The sequence below is a fragment of the Plectropomus leopardus genome, chromosome 13, assembly GCF_008729295.1.
Source record: "Plectropomus leopardus isolate mb chromosome 13, YSFRI_Pleo_2.0, whole genome shotgun sequence".
Lineage (NCBI taxonomy): Eukaryota > Metazoa > Chordata > Actinopteri > Perciformes > Serranidae > Plectropomus > Plectropomus leopardus.
The window spans coordinates 12,598,265-12,623,962 of record NC_056475.1 but is presented as its reverse complement, the minus strand read 5'-3'; the positions used below and the strand labels follow the sequence as shown (position 1 = coordinate 12,623,962).

Sequence of the window (25,698 nt, the reverse complement as noted above, 5' to 3'; positions counted from 1 at the left end):
TTTTATTGTTTTATTTTATTTTTTAAGAAATCAAACCTCCTTGCTCAGGCTTTAAAATTGTTAACTGGTCCCACATGATAACCACTGCCACTGAATACAGCTTTTTATGTCCCATTTCAACACTTTCCACCACTAAGTCTAAGCCTGTGCAACTGACAGAGAATTGGCAGGTGAAGGTTCAATCCCCATCCTCTCCTCTCCGAGGCGCAGTAATCTAGCATTTCTCAGAGTAGGAAGTGCAGCTTGCGGTAACAGTGAATTGAAAGTACGCCATAAATATGGCGCCAAAAGAGTTTTCAAGCTGATGATAAGAGCTGATTTTTCTCTGTGTTGTCTTTTTTTTCTCTCCAGGGGTGGGGGGAGAGGTTGCAAGACAAGACCCGCCTGTGCATTTGTGCAGAGCGGTGTGTGCACGTACACCGGGCTGGAGGAGTGAAAACGAGGCAAGGCAGCAAGTGAAGACGAGGAGAACTCAATGTTTTATTTTTGAAGGAGGGACGTTGCGAAACTGGCTTGCAATCTTTTCTGACTCATCGTTTGGAAATAAAGCATCCTTTTCTTTTTTTTTTTTTTTTTTTACCCCTCCTCCTCCTCCTGCTTCTCCGTCCCCTCCTCCTTGTACCGCTGGCACCGGAGAGGAAAACATCGTCGGGATTTTGACACCACGTTTGGGCTGCTTTTGCAAAATGCGACATGCTTTCCTGTGAGCGGTGTGTTGTGCGCACCTCGCAGCCTGCCACACCGTGAACCGACAGGAGGACCAAGCGGCGACACCACTGTGTTTGTTGACTTGCAAAAAGGCTGCAACTCAAGTCTGGCTGCCACTTTTTTTGGATTTTATCTCGGATTTGGACTCGGCGGCCGGTCTTTGCAGAGCTGACGCGCTGTCAACACGCACCGTGAGGGGAAGGGAGGGGAAGGGGACAAGTCCTGTCACCCAACGTGGATCCAGAGTCGTTTTAGCAGCACTGCTAGCAGCCTGCCAGGGGGCACTGAGTGGGCAAACTGCTAAACCCCTCCACTGTAAAACTACATGTGCCTGGCTCCCAATGATCTCCTAATCTGTGGAAATCGCCCACCGTCCAGGACTGTGGACGTCTCTGCACCCGAAGCTGACTGCGATCAAGGTAAAAAATAATCTGCCTGCCACTAATATGCGAGTGAATATGATAAAAATGTAAAAGTGGGAGTGTTACAGGACACTTTGCTGCTGCAAGTGCTATCGGTGCTAGGCTAGCAGCAGGGCTCTGCACGCACTTTTGCAGCGGGCTTGTCAGTCACAGTGAGCGGGCAGGGGCGCTTACAGTGAGCGGTGCATGTGGGTCAAGGGGGGTGGGGTGCTGGGGGTATGTGTTTTATGTGTTGCAGTGCAGAAGAGACAAATAACCGGTTTGCAAGCTTGTGCACGCATAGGGATGAAATTAACCGGGTAAACTTGGCCATGTTGTAGCTGCAAACGTGAACGCGCCCCATTGGGAATCAAGTGCGCGAGCGGGTGAGTTGGACAGTATCCAAGTGGGGTTATTTTTTGCGCGTAATTGCGACAAATAGGGCCATTTGCAGCAGCGTAGCGAGGAATGCGAGAAGTAACTTGCAGGCGAATGTGCATGCACACACACACGTTTTTTACACACACGTTACTGTACAGTTACTACAGTAGTAGATGAGATGAAGTTGTGAGGGGAGCTGCAGGTCTGCAGGGTGGAGGCACCAAACAGTCCCTAAAGCAGAGATACCCAACTTGCTTGGCTTGGGGGGCACTTTTGCAAAATGACAGGGGGCCAGGGGCCAGTGGCAGCAGCCCCACGCATGTTTTTAGGATTTTAGGACATTTCTAGGAGTTCTGGATGTTTTTGGGATTTTAGGATATTGCTGTCATTTTAGGATGTTTCTATTATTTTAGGATGTTTTGAGGATTTTAGGAGATTTCTATGATTTTAGCATTTTTCTTTTCTTGTCATTTAAGTTTCTATTTAAGTCTTTGGATTAGTCAAATATCATACGAAGAAAAAAATCTGTCAGTTTCATGGATTTGAGCATTTTTCAAGGATCTGAAGACATTTCTAAGATTTCTAGGAGTTTATGATGTTTCTTCTGGGATTTGAGGACATTTCTATGATTTTAGCACATTTCCATGATTTTACAACATTCGGGGCATAGCTCAGACCGCTGTCAGGGGGTTTGGGGGATCCTTTACTGGCACTTTTTTTTGATAAGCAAGCTCTATTTTGGTGCTGTTTTGTGCACTTTAGCACCTTTTGTATACTAAAAGTACAAAATCAATTCCCAGTGTGAATCACTTTATTTTTACTGTGAATTATAAAATGAGTATCATAAATATCACTGCCTGAAAGGATCTGCAGGTTCCTTCACTCGTCAGTGAAAAAAAGGGAGGAAAGGGGGGAGCGGCACTGCTTTTAGAGAGGCTGAGCACGCAACCACACATATACACACACACATCAAGGAATTAGAGCAACTCCTCTCTGCCTCCTTCACCCTCTCCTCCTCCTCCTCCTCCTCCTCCTCCTCCTCCTCCTGCTTCGTGCTGTGCAGATCTAGCTGGCTGTAGAAGAGGGGGGAGTGGCTGTTGTTTACCTCCTCAAAGTCAGAGCTCTGGCTGCATCCCTGGGCTGAGAGCATCCTACCTGAAAAGAAAAACAACAACAAAACAAACATGTGGATGCAGATGCTGGGAGTCAGGTGTCAGTAATGTGGTGTAAGTGGGGCATTTACTCTGGAGGGGTGCAGTGTGGCCACCTACTGTTCATAATTGCCTGGCCAACCCCTAAAGAACATTATGTCTTCCTATTAGTGCTGATCATTAACGGATGCAAGCAATTCATCTAACATTTTTTGATGGCGCACGTGAAGCTGAACTGGCTGTAGCCTTGAATCAATTAAGCTAGAATCGTCTGGGGACTTGTTAAATGATCCCAGTTGTGACAGCAGCACCCCCCACTCTGCCTCTCTCTCTCACCTCACACACACAAGCTTAAATCGTGCACACAAACCAACAACTCTGTGTGCCTCTCGCTCACTCTAAATACATATTCAAGTACAGATGCACGTACCATGCTCTTCAAACTCTCCCAACACACTTGCACACACAGACACACACAAACACACAACCCTCCTCCTGCTGGGTATGAAACCGGAGATGAGTCATGGTGTGTGGGGGCATAACAACTCTCTCTCTATCCCTCTATCCCCCTCTCTGTCTTTCATATCTTTCCTGATGCAGTGCTATCTTGTTTTCACTCATTCTCTTGCTCTCCTCCTCCTCCTTCCCTCGCTCCCTTGAGGCTCGCCTCTCTCGCCTAGAGACAGTGGTTGTTTACAAGGCAAGTGAACAGGGATGAGAGCTGTTTTCATTTTGCTTCCGTTTTTTTTTTTTTTTTTTGATGACAGCTCTTCCGCCAGCCAATCATCCATGTTTCATTCCCTCATTTCTCATCCATCCCTTATCCTGCCTTCTCTTCCATACATCTTCTGCTCTTTTTACTCCCCAACCATCCATCCATCTCTCCATCCTCTCCCTCCTCGTCTCCTCATCACCTCTCGACTTTAATTTCTCCCATCATCTGACTTAGGAGCTCAGCCAGGAGGAATGTGCGCATGTATGTATGACCTCTCCCTGTACAGTGGGTCATGTGAAACTCAAGCACGCAGTCCTTATAAGCCAAACATGTGTATATATGCACACGTGTGTGTGTGGGCGGGGGTGTAGCGTAGTGTGTGTATTTGTGTCTGCTGCATTAAGCGCTGAGCTCGGATTGGCTGGGAAAGGGGGTAAGGACCCCCACGTGGTGCGGTGTATCGCATTAGCTGCTACGTAGTGAAGAGAAGGAGGAGGAGGAGGGTTGTTGTTCATGAATGGACCGCTGACGTCACATATAACCGTAACCTCAATCTGTCACACGCACGCAGGTACACACACGACCCCCTATGTGCACATGCGTGTTTTTACATACTTTGCTAAAGAGGGCTGCAGGGCAAGTGTGTGTGTGATGCAGAAATATGTGTGAGATAAGAAGGATGGGAACCAACTGAGCAGAAGGATTTATGTGTGTGTGTATGTGTGTGTGTGTGTGTGTGTGTGTGTGTGTGGCTGCCTGCAGGCGGGTTGGCTAGCTGTCATGTCACTAGCTCGCTGCTGCGCTCTGCTCTGCTTACTAACTAACTAACCAGCATGTTGGCCACAAGGGTATTACTACTAGCTGAGTAGGATTTGTGTGTGTGTGTGTGTGTGTGTGTGTGTGTGTGTGTGTGTGTGTTCTATTTGGTGTGTAGCACGGAGTGCTGTAATTTTGTGAGTCGAGAACAGCCCCATATTGAATTTCTGATATCGATACTGATTGATCTAAATTTCTGGTTGTGCCTTTTAGATTTTACAACCCTTGAAAAAAAGGGACATGAAAATGGAAATGTCTTCTGGGACTTGAGTGTCTTTATTAAGGGATGTTATTAGAGGTGGGACCAAGTTATTGTTTTGCACAGGTGTGGATTCAAGTCACATGACTCATGAATTCACTTGTAGTTAAGCCTTTTGATATGAAATTACTTGATATCTTCCCCTGAGCTCAATGACTAAAAAGCCTTTTAAAAAGTGTGCCATGCAATAATTTATATCCTGAATCAACTAACATTATCAATCTTCACTCCCAGTAAGTCGACATACTGTTTTAACCAATCTGACAGCCAATCAGATTGGTTGACAAAAATGAATGGCTCTTGAAATGTCCATATTTGTTGCAAGTTTGTTAAAACAAGTGAAACTTAACCACAAAAAAGGAAGTGCTGAGTGACATTTCACTAATAACCACAACAGAATGATTTTTGTTAGTTTTTAATCATCGCATCTCACATCAGAAAAATGATGTAAAACATTTTCTGTAGGACTATTCTTCCTTTAAAGCGATTTTGTATTGTTGCTTGTTTTATTTCCAAATGAAATAAAAAAGATAAAAATGAATTGATTTGTGGTAAACTTCTAAAATAACATTTTAGAACTTCAGAACTTTTTAATCTTTGTGCTTGGGGGATAGTTTCAAGTTCTTTCAAGTCAAAGGCTCAAGTCTAGGTGAATTGCCAAGTCATTTGTGTTCAAGTCCAAGTCAAGTGTTTTATTTTTTTGTCAAATTGAGTCTTAAATCATCAGATTTATGACTGGACTCAAAGTCATGTGACTTGAGTCCACACTTCTGGACATAATAATAACTTTTTCTGCAATTGGAATTCTTATATAAAAAGGGACTTTCTAAGACTTTTAAATGACTTTTATTACACTTGTACGTAGGTTAAGGTAACATACTAGATAATGCAAACAGAAACACATGAAAACACCTGCCAGTGTGTTCAGTTTGTGGGGTTGTTCTGGTTTCCTCACGTGCAGCAGGTTTTGTCTCGCTTTACAAGTTTTGCAACATGAAACCAGCCACGTGGTGGATTGAACGCTGCAGGCATGTTTTTATGCATTAACCCGTGTGTGTTTTGTCAGTGTTTGCTCTCAGTAGACGACCCTGCTGTGGCGTAGAACCTCATTAGTGCGTTCTTGAGTGTGTGTGTGTGTGTGTGCGCGCACACGCTAACCTGCTGTTCAGTGGGCAGGAGATGACGTCAGACCTCAAGGGGAGAGGGGGTGTTTTAATTTTTAGATTTTTTTTTTCTCTCCTGTGCCGCTGTGACTCAGCCTTGTTAGTAAAGGATAATTGCAAAGTCTGCACACCTGCACACATCACTGGTGAGGAAGGAAGTGGTACACATATTTCACACAAAGATTTTTTTTTTTGCAGGGGTAATTGGAATGTGCCTCATAACTCTTCGTCCTGCAGACGCTGCCCATGATTGCTGAGTGAATAAGAGCAGTTCTGGTGCAGCAGGTAGTTTTTCAGATAAAATTAATGATCCATTTTTTGGGATAGTACACAGTGATGTCTGTTGTTATCACTAAGTTGACAGTGATACCATTAGAGCATATCTCAGCATGGCTTAGTTTTCTTTATGCTTATTTCATGTGTTTTCATTTCACCTCTACCTACAGTTGGACTCTATAAATTTCATATTTTGTGTTCAGGTGATATTTCTGTAAATGTAGGGTATTATTCATTTATCATGGATGCTTGAGTTAAGGGTTTTGTGTTTGTCTCTGTTTTACAGTATATCATTGGAATATATTAGGGTTTCAGACCATTGGTCAGACAAAACAGGCAATTTGGAGTTTTCACTTAGGTTATGGGAAATTGTGATGGTTGATTTGACACTTGATGCAAGATAATATCTTTACATCATCTGTGTTGGCAGATAATGGCTTTAAAATGAAATGTGGGAGTTGGCCAACATGCTGAATTCATCAACCTACGCTAAAGTATTTTTCTTATTTTGCACAGTGAATTATAAATTCCATACACTGAAAAGCATTGTATTTTATGTGTGCATCTGCTGGTGGGCCATCATGATAAGAGTATGCATAATATGATGTTAATTCCACTACAGGAGACACTTGATGATCATTAAAATTAGTTTCGGAGTAGTGGCTATCTGTCATATGAGTTGTTACATATCGGTAAGGATGGGGATCTTTAATTTTTATTTATATTGATACATTTATCCAGACTCCTTAATGATCCGAGTCTTTATTGATACCACTATTGATTTTCTATTATTTGGTGGAAAGACAAGGCGACAAAACATTTTTAACAGAACTGGTTTTACTGTCACTTTCAGTTATGTTATTACTAATGAGGAAATAATCATTGTATTTTAATATGAATATTTAATTTGAAAGATCTTGGCATCAGTAGTTTTAATGATAAGATGATTAGTGCTCATAATAGGATGTTAAACAGGTTTTAATTTCATCCTTACTATCCATTTTATCTTGCGGGGAAAACAAATTTCTCACCCAAACAACTATTGTATTGTTCAAGTTTCTCTGCAAAAATTTAATTTTCTTTTTCTTGATGTTACATTTGAACACATCATGATGACGTTTTATATACCTTTGCCAAAGAGTCATTTAAACGTATTACAATGAAACCTTATAGAAACGTGTTTATTTTGCTAACTAGCTGTTACCCTGTCGATTTCAACTCAAATTTCAACATTTGATTACTATTTTTAACTGGCAGGACTTATTACAAAGTCTGGGTGTGCTTACCACTGCTGCTGTGAGTGGATGATGATGAGGATGGTGCTGGCTGTGCCGCAGCAGCAGCTGATGGAGTTGAAGTTTTTTTTTTTTTTTTTTTTTTTTTAATTTTTTGTACCCCGAAGACAGACAAGGTAACTGCATTTAGGTTTAATTTGATGTAAAGTATGCGGCCCAGTGGTTGGATTTAAATGACGTGACTCGACTCGAGATGTGATGTTGCATTAGAGGACCCACAGGACTCTATAGTGGTATCGATAAGCTCAAATGTTATTGATTTTCAGGTTTTAAAAAAAGCAGAACTGGATCCACAATTGAACCGGGTTTCAATCCCTATTCCTACATATGGGCGTATTGGATATCACCAAAAAATCCAATGCTTCATACTGGCGAGAGCAGAAGCGGGGGGCATTATGTTTTCACTTTGTCTGTCCGTCTGTCCGTCAACCTGTCTGTCCCATTCTTGCAAATTTAAAAGTTCAAGATCAACTTCAGGGATTTTTTTTTTCAAATTTGGCACAAATGTTCACTTGGACTCAATGATGAAATGCTTAAATTTTGGTGGTCAGAGGTCAAGGTCACTTTCACTTTTCATCAGACTCATTCACAATTTCACAAGAACAAATTAAGGGAATTTCTTCAAATTTGGCACAAATGTGCACTTGCATTTGAACTGATTAAAATTTAGTGGTCAAAGCTCAACGTGATTGTGACCTCACAAAACATGTTTTTGGCCCAAACTCAAGAATTCATAGCTGATTATGATAAAATTTTACACAAATGTCTAATCAGATACAATGAAGTGATGACATTTTATATCCAAAAGTTTGAATTTCAACTCATTGTGACATCTTAATGTTCTGCAAACACACCTCTCTGGCCAATACTCAGTGTAGTAATTCAAGAACGGAGGGGGAGAAATTTGATCAGATACTGAATTGATGACATTAATCTTTGGTGAAACTGTACTGATTGTAAAGATCTCGTGCTGCTGTGGAGAAGATATTTGAGAGGCGTCTATGTTTTCACAGTGTGGATATAGACTGCTAGTGCAACTTGAGTGGTTTGCTGAGGCACACAACTACAAGGCGGCAATCCTAGTTTTTTCCACATTTATAGACTAAATTTCAAAGTGCATGCAAGAAGTCAAAGCTGGCACTGGCATTTTCATTAGGCATCTGCAAGTGCCTCAGACATCAGTTCACGAGAAATGTGTCTTTTTAAGTGGCGTCTTTACTTTACCATACAAACAACTATCCAACAATACATTTACATCCAGAAATGTGTCATAATCCATTAGATACTTTCTCCGTCCATCATCCTAAATGTCAAACTTTTCTCTCTCTGTCCGCCTGCTGCCTCCTACTCTTCTTTAGGGAGAAAATAAAAAAGTCTGAAGGCTTTAAACACAGTGATGGACAGGCTGACAGATGCTGCCTGAGCTCCTGATGGGACGAGTTGCAGGAGTTAGTGTGTGTGTGTGTGTGCGGGGATAGAGGGCGAGTAAACAACAGACAGAAACAGTATGTCAGACCTTCCTTTGCTGTTTGAACACCCGGTAATCCAAGATGGAAATAAGCTTCTGACTCACTGTGCCATCTTTGGAAGATTTTTTTTGCACTTAATGTATATTTGAAATCATCAAATATATAAAAATGCATAAGTGAAGGCAGGAGAGCTTAGCTCTTTCTTCTTTCTTTTTTATATTGAAAATCAACTTAAATCATAGAGAAAAAGTTTGCAATTAATAAATAAATAAAGTAAACAAATGAGAAAATAGGGAAGACGAAGCCAGCGGGGACAGAAGGCAGAGGAAAGGAGGATGAAAGGAGGGGCGGGGGAGGTGGAGGTGCAGGTAGATAAACAGGGAGGTGGTAGTCAGGGGTTGCTGGGAGTGAAGGGCAGAGTGCTGATCCTCCATCTCTCCATCCTTTTCATCCCCCCTTCACTCTCTTCCAGGAGCTAATGAACTCCTGATGGCAGTGGAGACGGGAGCGATGGATCAATCCTCCATCTCTCTCTGTGATTCTTTTTCTCTCCCTCCCTCCCCTCCCTCCCACCTGTCCTCCCCTTTTTGCACTCTCTCCTCCTGGGTTTTTGGCAGGGCCCCAGCCTCGCTGGCTCCGACTCACCTCCTTCATTGTTTGTCAGCAGATTTCAGGAGACAGAGCGGGAGGCTTAGTTGGAAAATTATTTGGACCTCAGCCTCTTCTTCTTTTTTTCATTTTTATTCATTTCTTCCTCCTCCTCGCTCTCTCTCTCTGTGTCTCTCTCACTCTCTTCTGTTTTCCACTCTCTCATTCCTGCTCCCATGATGCAGCGGCAGCAGCAGGAGCAGTGGCAGCATCAATAAATATTGTGTTAATGTTCTGGTGGCTGGAGCCAGCAAGGTGATAAAGGAAATCTATTTGATTTCTGTGGCTCATTTGTTTGGCCCGACGCCTCTTTACTTGGTGTGGATACCGCATGTGTGTGTCCATATTGTGCACAATTATATGCTGTGTGTGTGTTTGTGTGTGTGTGTGTGTGTGTGTGTGTGTGTGTGTGTCCTGATATCAGTTCAACCCTTCAACCCTTCACACGTCCCTCCCTACAGCCATCTACTCAACTTGTTATTTACTTATTAAGTTTCTGAAGTTCACAGTTCACTGTTGAGACAATCCTTGCTCTTTATGCTCAGCACTCAAAAGCACACAAAATATTGAATGTCAGCCACTGTAAAAGTAATTGTCCTATTATGTTTCCTCCGAGTGTAACAAAAAGAAGCATTAAGGCCATATGGATATGGATAGGTATGCATAACCTCTTTGTATGATGTGTCATCTGACACATGCAAATGAAAGACCTTTAATTGCTTTTTAGTTATCAAATCATCAAGAAAGCATCGGCATAAATCCTTAAGTGTAAACAAGAGTCTTTTGATTGGTTTGCTCGCTCCTGATCAAAGCATCTTTTGTCAGATGGATGTAACCCTTAATGTACATGTCCTTCCAATGTTACAGCTTTGATTCACAACTATGTTTGGGAACTGAAACTCGATTCCAAAATAGAGCCAAATCCAAAATACCATGCATCAGGTACACTTAAAAACAAAAATTGCTGTTATGCATATCAGTTTCTGAAAAAACTATGCAAAGGCACTCTTTGTGGAGTGGACAACGTTGAACAAAGCGATAAATTTTGTTTTTTATGCCGATAAGAAGAATCTGAATTGTTGAAATATATCCAACCCTATCACAACACATCTGTACAAACTTTTCTTAAAATGTTACTAGGTCTTGAGGTGGGAAATTGGCATTACAAATTTCCCTGAATATTGATCCCTGCTCCCATTCACACATCACCTCTGAACATTTCATCAATAGATCGTGAAAAGGGTTACACAATTTGTCTAAAACTTGCCCCTCCCAAAATAGGGTACCTGTGGGGAAACACTCAAATGTGCAAGATGTTTCATTTGAGGATAATCTCCAATATCTTTCAGTTCCCTAAAGGACCAGGCTAGCGTTGTTACTGTTCCTCATTTAAAACATGCTACAGCTAGAGGGGTGCCTTTATTTCTTTCTTTGTTATTTTACACTTCACTTAGGGTAGCTTTGCTCCCCTGAGAGCAACACAAAAAACTAATTCACTTTAGGGAGACAGTATTTTTCACTATTTGACATAAAAAGAGAGCTTTATTCCGTCTGAAGGATCCCCGGGGAGTGTTTAGTGGGGGGGGGGGCACAGGGGAGAGGGCTGATGGGAATGGTGATGCTGATAGCCGCATCAGAGAGTGACTCATGGCAGATCTTAAGTGGCTCTGAGGCTTCCAGTCAGTCAGGAGATGTTGGCGTGTTATCGAGTTAGGTTGTGAGCACAACATTAAAGTTGCAGGCTGAGAAGTTGAGCACAGTTGTACGCTTTGGTTTTTGTACTTCAGGGTTATTTGTGGTTTTCCACCTTTTTGTTGCAGCTCTCACTGCGTCAGTGGGCTCCGATGCTCAGCAACTCATAATGAATTTCACTCAGAAATGTATTCAATCAAGGGTCCAGCGGCGATCGGCTTTATTCTGCTTTTCTTTCAAGGCTTTCAGTTCTTGTTTTTCAAATATCCTGAAAGCAGAGTGTACTTTTTTCACTGCAGGAGTATAAAGTTTAACAATAGTTGGGGCTGCAACTTATGATTGCTTTCATTATTTTTTTATCAGTCAATTTTTTTGCTTGATTCTTTGTTTGGTCTCTCCAGTGTGAATAAAATTTTGAAAAACTGTCACAATCACAAGTTTTGTCAAGTCTTGGAGCCCAAAGAAACATCCTTAAATTGCTCGTTTTAATCTGACCAACAGTCCAACAACACAGTGTCTACACTAACTGCATAATGAGAAGAACAGTTAGCAGAGCAGCTTTGGTCTTCTGTCATTTTCTACTCAGAATATGTTTGTTCACATTATTGATTTTAGGACACCGGTGTATGTGAGATAGAGGACTGAAAAACTTCACTACATCTAGAAGTTTTGTCCCTCAAGCCATCATGTTTGTCTTCAAAAATGCCTTTCTCCAAGCAAGGGTATGCAAGTCAAATATCACATATATTGCATAGAGCAGAAAGGCTCTGCAGGTGTTCAGTCAGTGTCTGAAACACTCCCCATATTGGATGAATGGTTTTGATTGGCCCTAGACCAGGTCTGCTGGAAATCTGTCTGAATGGGGGGGTGGACCAGATATGTCTGGTTCTCAGTATAATCATATACCAAAGTACTGCACAAATGAACATTTTGACCTGATGATGGCACTAGATGAAAAGTCAGCAAAATTACCCAATTTAATGGCAGTCCCTCCAATAGATGTTGACATATTTCACTGAAAAACCAAAACTGTCAACCTGCTGTCGGCATTAGTAAGAAAAGACAGATGATCACAAAAATCTGCAAGCTTGATCCTTTTGGACCCACAAATGTTTGTACAAAATGTCATGGCAGTTTGTCTAATAGGTGTTAAAATATTTAAGTCTGGATTAAAGTGACATACTTAAATTGCCATCCACAGAGCCATTGCTGCTCGACGGAGAAAAGCATCAAATCCTCAAGATGTAGAAACAGGAACCTGCAAATATTTGCCATTTTTGCTTGATAAATGACTTATGTGATCAATCAAGTATCCAAATAATTTGATGTTAATTTACTGTCAATAGACTAATCACTCCATAGACTGATCACACCAGCACATTTAATGGTGCAGTAGAAGTGAGTTGATGTAAAATGCAGCTCTTCAGTCGTCTAAATCATAAACCTGGTATTCAACTGAGAGCAGTTTCCAGTTGCCTCTTTCTCTTGAAATGACAGGATGTTGAAGGATGATTTCTGCCTATTTTATCCATAGACTGAGCAATGGAAATGTGTGTGTGTGTGTTTTGAGCTTTCATGTCTGGCTATGTGAGTAGGTTGCTGTCTTCCTTCTTGCACACCTGTTAGCATGGCGCTGATGAGGATGTTTGATGTGTGTGATGTGTGTCAGATGTATTTTTTTCTTCCTTTCTTTTTTTCTTAGCAAGCGCATACATCTTTACTGTGTGTGTGTGTGTGCGTGCGCGCTCACACATGTGTTTGATGTTGGGGTAAATACTTGATACCCAACATCACACGTTTGTACACACACAAATTCCAAGCTGCACACACACACCCACTGTGACATTTTGATTCTTTCAGCTCATTCATAATAGTTGCCCTATTTCTCCCCATCTCTGTTTCTCTCCTTCTCTCTCATCTGTCTTTCTTTGTCTTTTTCTCACTGTCTCTCTGTTCTCTTTCTTCCTCTGCCTTTTCTCTTACTGGTCTCCCAACCTCACTTTATAAATCTTTTTGATTCTCTTTTTTGGTTGCTCTTCCTCTCTATACCTGTCAAACTCGTTGGTGTGAACCTCTCTCTTTTGCCTACCTTTTCTCAAGCGGCTCTGTCCAAAAATAGCTTTTTGTGTGAGTGTGTGTGTGTGTGTGTGTGTGTGTGTGTGTGTGTGTGTGGGAGATAGGCTTGGGAGGAGACTGAAGGAAAGTGAGTGAATATAGACTTGGACGTGTGTGTATGTGTTTGTGTTGCAGTCTTCCCTGCATGCCTTCAAGCTGTAGCTGTCTTGCTTGTACACACAGCATTAACACTGCACAGGCGAGGGCACACAACACACACACAAACACGCCTGTCCATCTCATCTCATCCTTCCTGTCATTTTTCCTCATGAAGAAGAGGAAATATTCAGTGTCAGAAAGTGAGATGAGAACAAACAGGGAGGAAGAGGAAGGACAGGTGAGAGAGAGGGAGAGGCAGAAATGATGGACGGATAGATGACTGCAGGATGTAGAGAGTAGCAGCGAAGGAGAGATATGGTGATGGAAAGAGATGATAAGGGAGGCAGTGTGAGGTTGAAGGTGAAAGAGTGAATGATGGGAAGAAAGCAAGAAAGAAACAGAGAAGGGAGAGCAGCTCTGCATTTCCCTGGTTGGTTGTTGCCAAAGGCTTTTTTTAGGGGTTTTGTTCCCCATGCAGGTTTTACTGAATTCAGTCAACACACACACACACACACACACACACACAAACATCGGGATCATAGAGAAAGAAAGAGACCATGGATGTCAACGGTTAAAATCGGTTAACAGCCAAAAATAATTTTTTACTGGTTATGTATGTTGGTTTGTCTGCATGGTCTACAGATCAATTTTGCTACTCTTCAATTTACTGCACTACGCATGAAAATGCTAAATGATTAGTTAGTTAAGACCTTTCCCATAAGTCCCTCGCTCCATTGACTCAGTGAGCCTTAGACCTGCATTTCAAAGAGCTATCCATTTAGAGGAGGTGAAATTTGAATGTTTTGTGCTGCAGATGTCTTGCCTTTGATTTCATTTTTTGGTCACCCAGGTCACCGCGGTGAGTAAGTGGCTCACTTTTGAGCTGCACACCCCCTTTAGTATTGTTAGCCACTGTTAGCTATGTCAGCATTGTTAGCAGAATCAGCATGGCTAGTGGTGCTAACATAGTTAACAATGGGCGGCTGTGATTCAGGAGATAGAGCAGATCGTCTGCTAATCGGAGGGTTGGCAGTTTGATCCTGGGCTCCTCCAGCAAGGCTTCAGTCTACATGTCGAGGTATCCTCGGCAGATACTGAACCCCTCCTGATGGCTGTCATCGGTGTATGATTGTGAATGAATGTATAAAAAAAACTCAGTATCAGGTGGCACCTTGTATGGTAGCCTTGGCTACCAGTGTATGAATACGTGTGTGAATGGGTAAATGTGAGTCGTAGTGTGAAAGTGCTTTGATTGGTTGAAAAAAAGTGCTATACAAGTGTAAGTCTATCTATTTTCCAATGGAAGCTGTTAACTTATTGGGTGAGACTGAAGATTGGCCACCATGTTTTCACAGCAATGTTATCTTGCAAAAGGGATGGCGTGTGACATGTTAACAGGACTGGTCAGTTGTTTATCGGCAGGACATTTACATCACAAAACACAAAAATTCTCCACCTTAAAATAGATAGGACTTAAAAATGCAGCATTAAAGCTCATTGAGTTAATAGAGTGCTGGACTAAAGGAAATACCACTTTTGCTTTTGTTTCTTAAAAAGAAAAACTATAAGTTACTGATTAATGGGTGCCGGGCTAATGAAACCAAACCGAACCAAAAATGACATCCCTTAAAAAAAGACACACACATTGGCTCACAAATAAAAACCCATAATAAATGCACTGAAATACAAACCTCCTTCCTGGAAAACATACTCACACGCACACACACGCAGCTCTGCCTCAGAGAGATGGCTTGTTATGAAGCAATTTATATGCAAGGATTCTTTATCAAACTGACTGACCTCTGGCTCTTCAAGGAGCTCTGAGCACCGGACATTTTTGTTTGTGTGTGTGTGTGCGCACACTGATTGGTAAATAGTTTCATTTCCGCAGATTGTTGGTGATGCTCGTGTCATTGTGTGTGTGTATCTGTGTGTGTGTGTGTGTGTGTGTGTGTGTGTGTGTGTGTGTGTGTGTGTTCGTGTGTGTGCAAGCCTGCACCTTCATGGTTTTGCCTTATTCAGACAATTTTTAAATGCTTTATACATTAAAAAAAACAAATATGTATCTTTATGTCTTTGTGTGTGTGTGTGTGTGTGTGTGTGTGTGTGTGTGTGTGTGTGTCCAGATGTTCAAGCAGTCACTTAATGTCCTGACAGCCAGACTGCCTACTCATCTCGAGAGAGCACTGTGTATGTGTGTGTGTGTGTGTGTTGCCTGCTGGGTCTCTGCAGCTTCAGTCTCTTAATAATAGATCACCATCATGGCAACCGTTGTAGTGTGCTGACCTTAAGTGCTGCAAAGTGCTGAAAAACCACAACAGTGTTTCTGCTGAAGTAAATGCACTGTCATCTAGAGGAGAGACAGACGGACGGACGGACAGACAGGCAGCCAAGCAGAGGGGTGACATAGTTGCAGACAGACAAACAGATGGCAGGCAAATGGGTAGATGGGCAGAGAGGCAAAGAGTCAAGCAGTCAGACAGACAGAGAGACAGATGGCAAGCTTACAGGCAGACAGACGGATGGACAGAATGACAAATGGGACGCAGCCAGTCAGACGGATTTGGAAGCTTGAAGACAGACAGACAAAAAGTCCAGCAAACATCCTGTCGTTTTCATTCAGAAGAGACCAGATCGTTAATTTGAATCATCTTTAGCATATTTCTACAAATATATGTCTGTTTCCTGCGCTCGAGCATTGATTGATAGAATGGTTGAATGTAATGCCAGTTCAGCGCTGAATCCGTTAGTCAATCAACAGGCAGTTAATTGCTAACAGTTCTGATAATAGATTAAGTAATTTATAGAGCAAAACCACCAAACATTAGCTGGCTCCAGCTTTTTTAATGTGAGTATTTGCTGCTTTTCTTAGTTTAGTATTGTTGTAGGTGGGATATCTTAAGGGTTTTAGACTGTAGGCATCACATAGATCAAACAATCAATGGATTCATCGGAAAGTGACGTAATAAACAGAAAATCTGAAGAAATGATAATATGACACACCCCCAGTCACACAGTTTAATAGGCAGGTTTGATGGAGCCGAAGAACAGTACTTTATATACATTTATTCTTGCCTTAGATAGACTGTATGCTGCTGCCAAGATGTTTTAAAACCGAACAGCGACACTTAATTTCTCATAATCTCCTACAGTGGCACCTGCTCCCTTGATAATGATCCAGATGAAGCTTGAATGGCTGCATTAGCTGAAGTGCTAAATCTGTTACTTTCTCTGCTGTATACTGTAATCATGTTTATCATGTCACTTGTCATCGTGGCAGGCCGCCACAAATAAACGAATGTGTGGGAAATCTGCAGATTGACCGTTGGATCATATGAATTAACCTTCCCATCACTGTGTTTTCTACTCTGTGTTTAGTTTATACACTTCATGCAAAAAATCATGCAGTACCTTTCATCATGCACAAACCCATAACACTGTGTGTAGAATACCTCGTGGGGTACTGTTAAGTCCAGTAAAAAAGATTTTAATTGGGCCTGTAATTGGGGATCTGGCATGGGTAGTAAACCACCATACCACCATCCACCAAGAGAAACATCAATACCTTCAAGGGCCTAAATCGAATTAATAAGAGTCGGTTTGTTGCCTATAGCTTCCAGGCTCTGAAGTTTCCACAAATGTTCCCAAACGTCCAAACCTTTTCAGTTTTGAAAAGTTTGAAGCCTGTGCTTGCACACATTAAGCCCTCGTGGACTTTAGTCATAGGTACTATGACGTGTTCTCTGTCATCATCAGTCTGCGAGGGTAGGCGCTGCAAGCCGCTGACAGGCAGGCCTTGAGTCTGTTAGACTCATTGCCGTGGAAACGTTTGAGTGACAACTACAGTCATGTATACGGTGATTGCTGCTGTCATATTCTGTCTGTTCATCTGCACCGGCAGATAACTACATGCAAATCCCATGTATTTTTTGTGACTTTTAAAAAAAATGGTATTCACACTTTTCTATACAACATATTTGCTACACGTTTTTGAACACAAGTCAAGTGGGGCTTTAGCTGGTTCAGTGTGAAGAAACTTGATCTCCTATCCAGTGAAACCAGAGGGTTTGTCAGAGGACTGGATTGTGTTGTTTTTTTTTTAACCACTTTTTGGATTACTGAGTGCAGGTTCTCTCAGCTTGACTGGCATTGTTCTCACCTGCCCAAATGAGCAATACTAAAAGGAAGAAATGCTCCAGAGTGTGAATAAGCTGCTATGAACACGCTGTGAGTGTGAGCACACCCTCAAACAGTATCAACTATACACTATTAGTCTTTGAGCAGAAATGGCTGCTTTCACCCCACTTTTTCCAGCCGGAATCCAAACTGGGTTTCTGTGCTGAAGCTTACCCGACTTTAATAGCACGAAGGCGCGTTACAGATCTTGTGAACTGGTAAAATAGCTGACACATGATTTTCTCTCCCACCTGCAGTTAGGTGTCCAGATACGGCTGTTTTTTCAGGCCTGCTCTGTTGCACATTTCAGAGAAATGTCCCCTTTAAACGCTCAGTCAGACATGGTGCTCTCGGCAGTGTCATAGTCAGCCAATTAATTAGCTCCCCAGGCGACTTCAGCTTTCCCAGCATGCATTAGTCAACCTTTTCACTGTTTGTCTTATTGTAAATGTTTTGGGCTGACACTAAACTATGCACAGAAAATGTGGCTCACACCAGCTGATAGAATTAAAATGAGAGCTGGAGGCTGCTGTCTAAACCCAACAGGACATGAGCAGTCTGAGCAAGGTTTGGATTTTCGGTTTGAGTTTTAGATATTCAGTCCGATTGTCTCTGTTTGGGTTTGGATATGTTCCCGCTAGGTTATGGTTTGATTTGACTGAATTTTTCTGATTTAATTCACAGTGTTAATTATCCACATGATGAAAACCCTTACACACCCTTAATCCACTAAAACAGGTGTTACACGTGTGTTGCTACATCTTGTCAAGACTCTGTGGGTGTGTACAGACTGGGCTTGATTGTTGGACTTGTTGAACTCATTAGGGCAATTTACCCCGTTATTATTCTTACTGTTACATGTGATGAAGCTCCATCTACTTTTAACTTTTCTATGAGTGCCGCCAGCCAGAGTAATTAGAAAACAACTGTGTGAGTGTGCAGATCTTTTAAAAGTAAATACTGATGGACTATGCTCAAGTAATCTAGACTACACTAGATTGCATTTAACTAATCTGGATTAATTTGGATTACAAATTGAGTGGCCCTTAAACACTGAGAAGTGAAGCATTCTTAGCTGATGTTTACTTCTTCACCCTCAGCAGACTGATGATTACCTCCGGATCAATCACACCAAATCCTGCTGGTTCAGTTATTAGCCGCACTGTTGGCCATTTCCTCTGTTTTGTTTGTACATGTGAGCGTGTGTGGGAGTGTGTGTACACTGTGCATTGTCTGGCTGCCATTCTTTGCCCCCTGGCTGATGTGAGCCATGCATGAAAAGGACTCCACAGCCACAGTCACATAGCTCTTTAATGTAACATAGCTTGGCCACAGGGCAGCGGATAGTGTGACAACTGTTACAATGGGAGTGTTTTCATGTGTTTGTATATTTGCCGATGCATGTACAAATTCTATACGTCTGCACGCACGATTCTGCTATTTTTATACCCACTACAGCAATCACGTTGGGCGGGAGACAATGTGTCCCCATGGTGGCGTCTGCTTGTCTGTGTGTGTACACATCCTCGGGAGCAACACGTCACGTGATGTTAGACAAACTTTATACTTGCACTCCAGGTTCCTTATTAGTTATAGTTCCCTTATTAAATTTGCACATTGACAAGGAAAAACTAATTTTGTTGAAAGAGTTTCTGCTAGTTGCTTTAAGACACATAGTTCATATTCACAACATCAGCTTATTATTTAAATTAATGAGCTCATTTGCAAAGCTAGTTCGGCTTAATTTAGCATGGTGATTACAACAGGGTGTAGGGAGTTTAAAGTTTAAGGTGTTTTTTTGTGTGTTGTGCATATAACAGCTTGTTATATATACTTTAAATTTCTGAAATATAATTTTGTTTTTTGTGGCGATTAGGGGAGCTCTTCTGTCCGTTTCCTGCAGTCTTTCTTTGATTTGTTTATGTTTCTTAGCATTATATACAATAGTTTGTCAGTTTAACTCAACTTTCTGTCATTCTCCATCTTTTGCGGTATTATTCTTTGTTCCTCTTTTGATTGATCTGTCTCCTCACTCCTGTATTGATTTGTGATTCTCTCCTTTCTCTCTGCTCCTTTCCAAAATTCATGACTTCCTTCGTTTAGCTAGGAGACATATTTTTTATTTGTCAGAAATGTTCAGCCAAACCAAAACCACATTATGTCACAATGTGGTTGTATTTCTCTCTGTTTTATAGTCTTCGCCTCCTCGTACAACATTGACTCTGACAGTTGGTTGCCTCCAGCTATTGTCCTGCTTCGACTCTGACAAAGTGCAGGTTTAGACAGTGCTGGTACAGTATGGGATCATGATGTAACAATAAACCAATGGTATGACAAGGCAGTTTACAATGCCCTTCTGTTATACAGCAATACTTCAGTGTGATTAGATATGTAACCAAAGATTGTTTTCAACAATGATTAATCAACCTGTTATTTCTCCATGAACTGATAAGTTGTTTGGTCCATAAGATAACTTTTCTCTAGTTTCTCAAGTCTTCAAATTGCTTGTTTTGTCCAACTAAAAAACACCATCACCTAAACATACTCCATTCATTATCATAGACGAGAAACCGCAAACACTCACACAGAAGAAGCTGGCCTTTTGACATTTTTTTACTTAAAAAAATTAATTAAATGAATAATTTATTATCAAACATTTTGTTGTATAATGCAGAATAATGACGCAACATAACAGAATACTGTTGAAACTTTATATATAAGATCTAATACACAGAACAAAAATATAATCCCACACAATCAACATAAGTTGCATAAAGCCACTGCAAGACATTTTGGAAATGTGGTGTAAAACCTCTCTGTGTTGTGGGATGTTTGTCGCTTCACTCTGTTTCCCTGGTGTGAGTAGGGAACAAGTTTGACTTATCCATGGATCCAGGACTGCAATCTGCGTCATTAGCATGACAGTAATCTTAGCTAGTAAACCTCCCTTGATACTGGCCAGCTGGCTTTTCCCTTGAGGCAGTTTGTTTTATGGGCAAAAGATGGATCAAAAAACAACAAACCCAACATTCTTGTAGGATCATCTCAAAGTGGCACATCTCAACATATCACCCACTATCCTGGCCTCCAGGATTAGGAGTATCCAGGAGTATCTTATAACAAGTCAAACCCGTCCAGCCTAAGTCCAGTCTCTTGCTACACACTCCCTACTGTACCAAAGACTTGCAATACAAAACAACAGTATATAATGATGCAATACAGTTTTTTATTGTAGTATTGAAAAGAGGCTGTGGAAAGAGGTCACTTCAGTGTGTGCAAAAAAAAAAAAAAGTTTGTGTCCATTCATATTGTGTATCGGATTTGTATAAGTAGAAGTTAGTGTTTGTGTTTTATTACCAGATAATGTAAAGGCTCCTTTATGCTCAATGTTAGATACAAATATGGACACAGGTGGAGCCCTCTGTGCACAGTTTTTGATGGCTTATCGATATGGACGAATTGAAGCAGTACCACTGGAAATTGTGGGGGCATTGTATCATAGGTTAAGTGACACATTACTGTAGGACATGATGAAAATATTTAAACAATGAAACAAACAGTTATGATGTGAAAGGAATTTTAAATATTGTGATGTATTTTATGGATTCAGAAACCATCACTATCATCAACAGTGCCTCCATTAAGAGGTACATTGTTACAACCTCCTTTATATTGTTGTTAGAAACTTTTGACTCTGCCCTCTAGTGCCATGATGTGAATGTGTCTTTGTCAACATAAAGGATGCATGAAAGTATTTGGACATAATGGTTGCCATATTTGAAATAAACAGATCTATTTTTGTATGTATAGGCAGTAATAGCGTATAGGTGTAGTTCTAATGTGACTGCTGTGGACGCTTTCTTTTGGAAGTTGATACTCAAAGGGAAGACAACTATACAAACATTTCATGTTTGACCTGTTAAACTTAATGGCTTTATTGTATCTGCACAGATAACAGTGGCGCAATTAAAGCCTAATGCTACATTGTCATTGTTCTCCTTACGGGATACATCTTTTTGAATTAAGCCAGCTGATATCACTTCCTGTGTGCTATAGAGTTTTTTTTTAGGGAAGACCTTCCTGACACGGAGTGGTTTGAACAACAAATGTAAAAGAAGTGGTTTTAAGTAGATTTGCTATTTCAGTCAGCAGTCTTGGCAAATAGCAAAGTCAAAAGTCAAATTAAAAATGGTACAATTATAAAAAGATGTGAGTTAAAGCATTTAAATTCTGGCTCCAGAGATAGAAGCATTCAATTCCTGTACCATCTGTTATAGCTGTTTGGCAAGACAGCAGACAGTCACAGACTGTTTTGCTCTCTCTCTCTCTCTCTCTCTCTCTCTCTCTCTCTCTCTCTTGCTCTTTCTCTCTTTGTGTTTTCTTTTTGTCTCTTTCTTTTGCTTTCGTGTTCAGGAAGTAACCTAGTGCAGACCTGGAGTCTGGTTCACTGGACTGATTCAGATGAAGTTGTACATTTGTGAGTCTTTCCCGTCTCCCCTTTTCTCGTTCATCCACTCCCCATCTCTCCAGAGAACAAGAAATATCTCAATCTACAGTCTGGGCTCTGGTTCACTGGACTGATTGAGACAGGGTTGTCTGTACTGCATGAGAGAAAGAGAGACAGAGAGACATACAGTAGACTCTGAAACTAAGGATGGGAGATAGAGTGGAAGGAGAAAGAAGGATATCAGGTGGAGGGAAAGAAGAACGGGAGAGAAAATGAACTTGGAGACTTTTCTTGGCATTTGCAGAGCAGTTAGTCTGCCTCGTGCTTTGGGTGATCCTGCTCCAAAAAAATGAAGGGAGGGTGGTTTTAAGGAGATACAGTGACATTTCCAATTACCGCCAGTTCTTTCACTTTAACGGGCCAGCGATTCTCCCCTTTACATATGCATTCAGAAATACCGGGCTGCCATTAGAACAAAAGGTTAAAGAGACTGTCCTGTCAGCTTACAATCACAGGTTCAGCCTCCATATCAACTACATGTTATAGAGACACTGAACCCCCTTATCTGGTCCCTAAAGATACCAACGGCCCGTAAATGCATGACAATAATGTTTTGCATAAATCAGTTAGTCAGCATCAGGGGTTCCCACACATTCATTCAGTTGTGGTTGCCTGCTGCGATTTAAACATCTGCCATAACTTATTGATTTTGATTTTTTTTGGAGCTGTACCATTCAGTAGGAGTATTATTGGAATATATATATATACTGTCCAGAGCACACTCTGGGCACAGACGGAGCAGCAGAATGCCAGGCGCAGTGAAAATGCCACCAAACTGTTCATTTCACCGGCTTTAAAAGCACTCAGCGATTTTGCTATGGAATGAGCGCTCTTGACTTTCACGACACTCTTTGGTACGAGCAGTTGCGGACACGATGCAGCGGCATGGAGGAGGAAGAGACTCTGCACCTTAAATCTCTGTGAGGATGCTGTCTTCTGCTTAGAAGTGGTGAATTTGCAGTTCATGGCAAGTTAATGTGATACAGCCTCTGGTTTTTGCTTGACATCTCGTCTCTGCATAAAATGCTGTTGCGCATTTGTGATCACTCGTTAGTGCCACTGGCTTGTTTACTATATCACATGAATACTGCTGTCACACTAAATGTCTCGCTCAGCCCCGTTCAAACTTTAAAACGAATCATCGATTATTAGTATTGAACTGCTGAATCTGATTCGACTGACAGAATTCTGAGTCTGGTACAGCTCTAATACCTGACATCATTTGCCGACACCCTACTTGTGTTTTATGATCTGGTGTTTTCAACACTGCTATAACCAAAAAAAGGACACACACAAAAACAATACAAAACAAAACAGAGCAGTAAGTTTGCTGACCTCCTCGCCCTCAATTGTTGTCAGCCTCCGCCACACATAGATTGTTATTCTGTTGAAAACCCAGAGCATAGTTTAAAAAAAGTCAATAAATGGAATGGAAACAATTTTAATTTCCCATTTACACAGTAAAATAGTACATCTAGGCCATTGTTTTTTGTTGTGAAAGTGGCTGGCAGACTAAACAACTTTGGCAGCCACAATTCGTTAGAGTGGCTGCTGGTGATGGTTTCTCACTGTCAAGAAAAGAGGCAGCATGTAAAAGAAACAGTGCAACACTGAGAGGAAATCTTTGTAATTCAGTCCAGTCTATCCCTCTGTGTCGACATACAATCATGCAAGTGTTTGTCTCCTCCTTGAAAGTCATGCTTTTATCATAACAGTCATACTCCGAAAACAGTTTTACAACTAAAACACAGAAAGTGGAATCAAACCGGGACAGAAGTAGAACCAAAACTTAAATTATTCTCCAACTGCTGCTGTAACAAAGAAAAAAACCTAAATTATAGAGAGAATCACTGAGGGCTGTCTCCACACAACAGGGAATAAGTTTTCACACTTAACCAAGCAACGGCTGGTTAGCATTGTCAGCAAACCGAATGAAAACCAAATGTCAGCAGCTAGCCACAAGCTCTCTGATATGTCAGTGTGAAAACTTCCCCCCTCCTTTGCAAAGACAAGAGTCTGGTTGACTGAATAGAAGTTTTTATTCCAAACTCAAGTGTCAACCATCTGTTAAATGCAAAACCTGTTGTGAAATAATTGGCTTTAAAGTAAGTGTCTACAGTGCATAAAAATAAAAACGATTATGCTGTTTTCAAGCAGCAGCTAATACGAGGCCTTGGTGAACAGAAAGGAGATGGTGAATGATGCACTTAAGGTAATTATTTTTGCCAGTTATGAATATAAGCATGCAAAGCTGGCAGACTTAATGGATTTATCTTTTCATTCAATTTAAAAGCACTTGAACCTTACTTATGGAGATTTTTCAAGCAACAATATTAGTATTTGATGGTCAGTTCCTCCAGTCATAAAGGGATATTTCGACGGTTTTCAACCAGCTGTGTATTAAAACAATGCAGGTAATATGTGTAGATGAACTGTGGTAGACTTTCCTCCATCTAACTAGTGCAGAGATATTCTCCTTACCCCCTGGCAAACTCCAAATTATGAAAATCACGTAATTTTGCCGTCTCTTGGGCTGTTGCTTGAACTACAGCCTGCAGTTGGCCGCCACCACCTGCCACCTCAAAGAGTATACAGCTGATCTCTGTCTCTCAAACTCGGACTGAAATCATATCAAACGATAAAAGTAGGCACTTGACTGAAATGTTTCGGAAACTAGTTTCGATGCCCTGTTTCGGCATGATGGTGAGAATAAGTAAACAGGAAGTGGGCATAACACTGCTTCCTGCACAGTGAAATCTTAGGGCGATTAAAAACCAGAGATGAAACTGTCCCCAGGACCACCAGGAAGCATGCCAGGCTTTAAAGCAATTTTTACATTACAGCCAAAAGTAGATGTACACCATCAGGGTCCTCCACATGATGCCGTAGGGTCCAGGAAGACTTTTTCCCCATCGACTCATTTTTATGAACGTCAAAACCTCAGTGAAATTATTCCTTTCACTATCAGGATTTCATCCATTCAGTTTGATAAAATTTGGAGTAAGAGCTGCAAGAATAAATTATTTGATTGCCATTCGAGCTAGCAAAGCGCTTCACCAGAAGTCAGTCGTTCTGCCAGTGAAAGAAACCCACTCAGGCACAGTGCGCATGCTCTACGGATTCGATAATGTGAAAGATTCAGGTATTTTCATCACTGTGGAAATAGAGCGTTTTTGCTTCATGCTTCACTGAGCAGCTCTCATGGGAATGAATGGGGCCCTGCCTTCATGGTCATATCCAGGTTTTTTTAATACATTCATGATGCTTACAAGTGCCAAAATTGCGGGGACTCACTGCAAAAACTAGGGCGATAGATGATATATGACGGCCGAACACTGACCAACAACTGACCGTCGGCTTGGTGTGTCAGACCCATTAGAGTCCAGAATGTTAAAGCTCTGTTTGCATGTGTTTTTCAGCCAAATCTGCATGCACAATAAATTACTACGTGGAGGTTTATGGAATTTCAGCATTTACATCTGTTTTTTTCCAACTCTGACATGTCAGAAAGACGTATTTCACTTCCCTGGCTGTTGATCTATGACATCTTCTGGGAGCCAGCGTTACAGCTCTACAGGTTTCCCACCCTCAAGCTCTGTCAGATGTATTTGATGGAGTTTCTTCGCCAAGCTGGAAGCGCTGCAGCTGGGAATTGAACCCAGGTTGCTGCGCTGATGGGTAATCGGAGAAAAGAGACTCGTATTATCCACAGAGCAACAGTGGGACTAGCTAAAATTGCTATCCCAGCGAATCCTCTTGTCTCACAAGCTATATATATATATATATATATATATATATATATATATAATATATTATTTTTTTTTTTT

At 41.3% G+C, this 25,698-nt stretch overlaps 1 protein-coding gene across 1 annotated transcript in view; it reads left to right on the top strand.

Annotated features, from left to right (window-relative positions):
• The first annotated feature begins 1,071 nt into the window (after positions 1 to 1,071).
• Positions 1,072 to 25,698, top strand: part of jade2 (jade family PHD finger 2) — a 211,139-nt gene continuing 186,512 nt past the window's right edge. Inside the window, exon 1 of the mRNA XM_042499142.1 lies at positions 1,072 to 1,127. The gene's annotated coding sequence lies outside the window, so the exon portion shown is untranslated. The remainder of the gene's footprint in view (positions 1,128 to 25,698) is intronic.